Genomic DNA, 5864 nt, shown 5'->3' on the forward strand with positions numbered 1-5864 from the left:
AGCTCAAACTGTTTGGGCACAGACCTGGATAGTATGATAGAGCTCTGCAGGCTATCTCTACAGTAGATTGCAACTCCACCCCCTTTGGCAGTGCTATCTAGACGGAAAATGTTATAGTTGGGGATGAAAATTTCAGAATTTTTGGTGGCCTTCCTGAGCCAGGATTCAGACACTGCTAGAACATCAGGGTTGGCAGAGTGTGCTAACGCAGTGAATAACTCAAACTTAGGAAGTAGACTTCTGATATTTATGTGCAAGAAACCAAGACTTTTGCGATTACAGAAGTCAACAAATGATAGCTCCTGGGGAGTAGGAGTGATACTGGGGGCTACAGGGCCTGGGTTAGCCTCTACATCACCAGAGGAACAGAGGAGGACTAGAATAAGGATACGGCTAAAGGCTTTAAGAACTGGTCTTCTAGTGCGTTGGGTACATAGAATAAAGGGGGCAGATTTCCGGGCGTTGTAGAAAAGATTCAGGGCATTATGTACAGACAAGGATATGGAAGGATATGAGTAAAGTGGAGGTAAACCTAAGCATTGGGTAACAATGAAAGAGATAGCATCACTGGAGGCACCAATGGAAGATATCAGGCTGGACCAGGAGATCTGTAACAATAAAAGAGAACAAGAAAAACCTCTTCAACTAGTTTCCTATAGATATGACAATAACATCAGCATGTAACAGTGCTAGCCACCCTCCCTCACAGGGCAACATGAGTAGTGGGCCTACAGTCACTGAGACAACATATGTTGATATCAGGCTGAAGCAGGACATCTGGAACAAGAGGAGAGAAAAAGAAAACGTAGCTCCTCAACTACTTTCCTCATTTAGATATGACAATAACATGATATGTGACAGTGGCAGTGAGTAGAGACGTTCACTGAGATAACGTTCAAATACAAAAGCATTCTGGAATATTTAAGTTGTATTTTATTCCTACTTGACTGAGTGATCTGTTTTGCAAAGCAGACTTACAAGCTAAATAGTCATCGTGAGAGGTGCAGAGGAAGTTGTATGAATGAAGGAAATCAGTTGAATATAATTATAATATCTTGTTATTACCTGAGCAGATCACTGTGACTACAGGAAGGAGATCAATTGTTCTCCAACACTCCCTCAGTGAAGGCTCAGACCCAGAACAACAAACTCTAAACCCTCTAGTGGTGTTTCCAGGTAGTACTGAAACAGTGGAGCCACAACCCAGCTGTCTACACACTACTGCAGCTACAGCCTCCTTGTTCCTGTCTACAGCTCCCACAGTCCTCCACTCTCCCTGGTAGTACCGCTCCACTCCACCAGCACAGCGACTGCCTCCTCCCACCAGCCTCACATCATCAGGCTCTGAGAAAAGAAGAGAGAGAGACAGTAATCTCACAATTTTCTCACTAAAACACACCTATATTGCCTCTCATATTCTTCACTCCAGGTAAGAAACAATATTGATTGAGTGACAAACTGTGGGAAAGAACCACCTACCGCCAAGACCCAGCCTTCTGGCAGAGAAAACCAGATTGTCAGCCGAAATTCCCTGATACTTGGTGGAATTCATTATGCCATCAATCTTAACCAGTGCCCCTGGACCTCTGGAATTAAAACAGCCCCAAAACATCACTGACCCACCACCATATTTCACTGTGGGTATGAGGTGCCTCTCCTTGTATGCATCTCTGTTTCGACGCCAAACATGTCGATGCTGTATCTGACCAAAACGTTACATTTTGGTCTCATCTGACCAGAACACCTTCTTCCAGTCATAATTTAAATTACGTTTGGCAAACTCCAAGCACTTGCATCTGTGTCTTGGGGTCAGAAAGTGCTTTCTTCTGGCAAACCTTCCAAAGAGCCTGTGGTTGTGGAGGTGGCGTCTGATGGTGCTTTTTGAAACCTGGTGACCCCAAGACGCCACCAAGGCCTGCGATTCGTTCACAGTTATTCTTGGGGATTTTGTTGCTTCTCTCACCATCCTCCTCCCTATCCTGGGGGGCAAAATGCATTTGCGTCCTCTACCCGTGAGGTTTTCATCTGTTCCATAACTTTAAAAAAAATATATAATTGCCCTGACAGTGCTCAATGGTATATTCAATCGTTTGTGGATCTTCTTGTAGCCATTACCAGATTTATGAAGGTCTACGACCATCTGTCTCTTTTGAACTGCCAGTTTTTTTGTTTTCTTCATGGAGTTGGATGACAAAAGGATAATGTATGTGTGTTACCTCATTTTTATACACTAGTGAAACAGGAAGTGATGTAATGGCTCAATATACTTCCTTAACACTTAGATAAACTAAAATAAGTGGAATTTAATTCCTGGTTTAATTTTGGTAGATGTTATTTACAATAATCTTTAAGGATGCCATTAATTGTGAAACCTTGATTTGGAGGACATTGATTTTTAATTAAATCAATAAATAATTTTCGTGGGTTCCATTGGAACATTAATATAGTACAGAATTTCTCACATGTTGTTATTTTCAGTTTCTCTCTATAATTATATTGTTTATATTTCTGTAAGTATTGTTTGTGCATTGCCAGACAGGGGTGCCAGTAATTTTGGAGCCCACTATATATTGCCTCTCATATTCTTCACTCCAGGTGAGAAACAATGTTGATTGAGTGACAAACTGTTTCTTACCTGAGCAGGTGAGTCCAACAGCATTACCAGGTAGGCAGGTGTTGTTTTTTCTGTCTGAGGTGTCACAGTCCAGGAGAAGGGACTCATTGCCTTTACACTGGAACTCTTTATCCCAGGTCTGACCCTCCTCACCTTCTCCATAGAGCCCCCCCTGTAGAGCTGCAGGAGCCCCACAGCCAAGCTCCCCACAGACTACCTCTGCATCCTGCTGGTCAAAGTCAGCTTCACACACTGAGGCCCAGGACTGATTGGACTTCACCTCCAGTCTCCCAGAGCAGAGGCCAGCTCCATCCACAAGCTGCACAGACTCTGGAGAAAAATAGTTGGTTGAACATTCAATCCGTTTTGTTGATGACACTGTCAAAGGACTAAACACAAATATGTTGGATAAAAGATTGTAGTTTGCTATGTTTGATACTGTAAGAGGTAGAAATGGGTTCTTAGTCAGTCAGGACAGGGTTGGGAATAATGCAGGCAGGAGACAGGAATAAGTTCACTTCACTTTATAGAAAATAAACAGCTGGACATCCATCAGGCAGCTTCACTTCAGTAACATCTGAACTACAATGATCTGCCCATGCACATCTCCCATAAACCAATATGACAAACACAAATATAATGTTTAAATACATCTAACATCTCTCCCTCTTTAAATGAAAAAACACATAAAACATGATATATGCTAATCTTGTATAATGTACAAATCAAATCTCTCAATATTACCAGTGTCTTACCTGAACAGATCACATGATGATAATATCCACCATTACAGTCACCAGGTCCTCCTCCTCCTATACCACACTCTCTAATAGTAGACTCATCTCCACTGCAACTCCCTAGTGAGACTCCTCCTCTTCCTTCTTCAACCAGAGGTCCTCTAGATGCAGCTACAGCATTCCCACAGTCCAGCTCTCTACATATAACCTTAGCCTCTCTCATGCTCCAATACCATATAGGACATAGACCTAACCACTGTCCTCTGTAGAAGGCTTCCACTGTCCCAGAACAGGAAGTGGTCCCATTCACCAGTCTGACTGAGTAATCAGCTGTAAACAGCAGAGAGGAAAACACAGTGGTGAGGACAGATTATGACAGGGCTTCTGTTATTCTAACAGCAGTAATGCTTTGTGGTTGACAAGTATTAGTAGTGTCATAAAACAGTACTTGTTATTGGGTTTTAGAATGGTGTGTATGGACACATGAATTTCTCCATGTGGGATAATAAACTTCACTAATATTGAACTGCTATAATCACTGTAGATTTATACTCTACCTACCTGGTGGACTGACGCCTAGAGCCTGGAGATCTGAGGAGAGAGAGAGAGAGAGAGAGAGAGAGAGAGAGAGAGAGAGAAGAGAGAGAAGAGAGGCTGAGGTTAAATTAACATCAACATGACCTTTCATGATGTAAATGGGGAAGATAGGCTTATCGATGGTATGATGCAACAACACACGTGTGTACACACACTATAGATACAAAAGTATGTGGACACCCCTTCAAATTAGTGGATTCTATTTCAGCCACACCCTTTCCTGACAGGAGTATAAAATCGAGCACACAGCCATGCAATCTCCATAGACAAACATTGGCAGTAGAATGGCCCATACTGAAGACCTCATTGACTTTCAACGTGGCACCGTCACAGGATGCCACCTTTCCAACAAGTCAGTTTGTCAAATTTCTGCCCTGCTGGAGCTGCCTAGGTCAACTGTAAGTTCTGTTATTGTGAAGGGAAACGTCTAGGAGCAACAACGGCTCAGCGTGAAGTGGTAGGCCACACAAGCTCACAGAGCGGGACCGCCGAGTGCTGAAGCGGGTAGCGTGTAAAAACCGTCTGTCCTCGGTTGCAACACTCACTACGAGTTCCAAACTGCCTCTGGAAGCAACGTCAGCACAATAACTGTTAGTTAGGATCTTCATGAAATGGGTTTCCATGGTTGAGGAACCGAACAAAAGCCTAAGATCACCATGAGCAATGCCAAGCATCGGCTGGAGTGGTGTAAAGCCCACCGCCATTGGACTCTGGAGCATTGAAAACGCGTTCTCTGGAGTGATGAATCACGCTTCACCATCTGGCAGTCCAAAGGAAAAAATCCACGCAGCAATGTATATTTAACATTACCTCACTAATGCTCTTGTGGCTGAATGGAAGCAGGTCCCCAAAGCAATGTTCCAACATCTAGTGGAAAGCCTTCTCTGAACAGTGGAGGCTGTCATAGCAGCAAAGGGGGACCAACTTCATACTAATGGTCATGACTTTGGAATGAGATGTTTGACAAGCAGGTGTCCACATACTTTTGGTCATTTAGTGTACATTCCCTTTCCATGGAAATGTGTAACTCTCTTTGCAGTTGAGTTTATATCTAATTTAATACCTTTGCTTTGTCTGTTTTTGAAATCATTCATTTCAGAGGTCAGAGGTCAAGCTGAGCCGGACCAAAAGTGGAAGAGTGGAAAGGTTACTGGTTGTGATGACATCACTGGTTAGAAGTCAGTGATGAAAAGATATTCAGTTGACTGCATGTTAGTCTGTTGATGTTAATTTAACCTCTCTCTCTCTCCCTCTCCCTCCCTCTCTCCCTCCCTCCCTCCCTCCCTCCCTCCTGTTGATCTTGACTCAGGTAACAGACCTCTAACTTCTACCCCCTACTCCTGCTCTAACATACAGTATCTCACAAAACTGAATACCCCCCTCGCATTTTTGTAATCAATAACATCATTATCTATATACTACCAACAACATCATAACAATACTCTACATCATAATCAATATCATAACATTGATAATCAATAACATCATTATCTCTATACTACAAACAACATTATAACAATAATCTGACAGTTTGAACCAAGGAAGCCTTGTGGTAGACCAATGTGGTTGATTAACAGAGCATCTGAGTGTGTCCCAATAATATCTCCCTTTCTCCTGAAGTGTGCACTTGTTCACTACTTCCCATAATCTAAAAGCATTGGATTGGTGGAGGCATGGACTAGTGGGAGTTTCCACCATATTTATAATGTTGATGTAACCCTATCACCACAGGCTCAGATAAATCCATAGAGTAAAAGTATGGTGAAAAGGTCCACTCAGTACATAATAAACCTGGTATGACTAAACTCGCTAAGGAAAAACCAAAGAGACCAGGGTTCTTACCTACAGATATAATGTTTATATAAAAAGAATGAATAATGAATGATCCACTTGCAAACAATTGGCAATACACACAA

The 5864-nt window shown here is 42.5% G+C and overlaps 1 long non-coding RNA gene across 1 annotated transcript; it reads right to left on the reverse strand.

Moving 5' to 3' along the window:
- Positions 1-1135: 1135 nt before the first annotated feature.
- On the reverse strand, positions 1136-3422 carry LOC123490388. The gene is made up of 3 exons (XR_006660930.1): positions 3370-3422; positions 2636-2944; positions 1136-1344 (listed from the first exon to the last, which is right to left on the reverse strand). It is a non-coding gene; the product is annotated as an uncharacterized LOC123490388 (long non-coding RNA).
- Between the last annotated feature and the right edge of the window lie 2442 nt (positions 3423-5864).

The sequence above is a fragment of the Coregonus clupeaformis genome, unplaced genomic scaffold, assembly GCF_020615455.1.
Source record: "Coregonus clupeaformis isolate EN_2021a unplaced genomic scaffold, ASM2061545v1 scaf3797, whole genome shotgun sequence".
Lineage (NCBI taxonomy): Eukaryota > Metazoa > Chordata > Actinopteri > Salmoniformes > Salmonidae > Coregonus > Coregonus clupeaformis.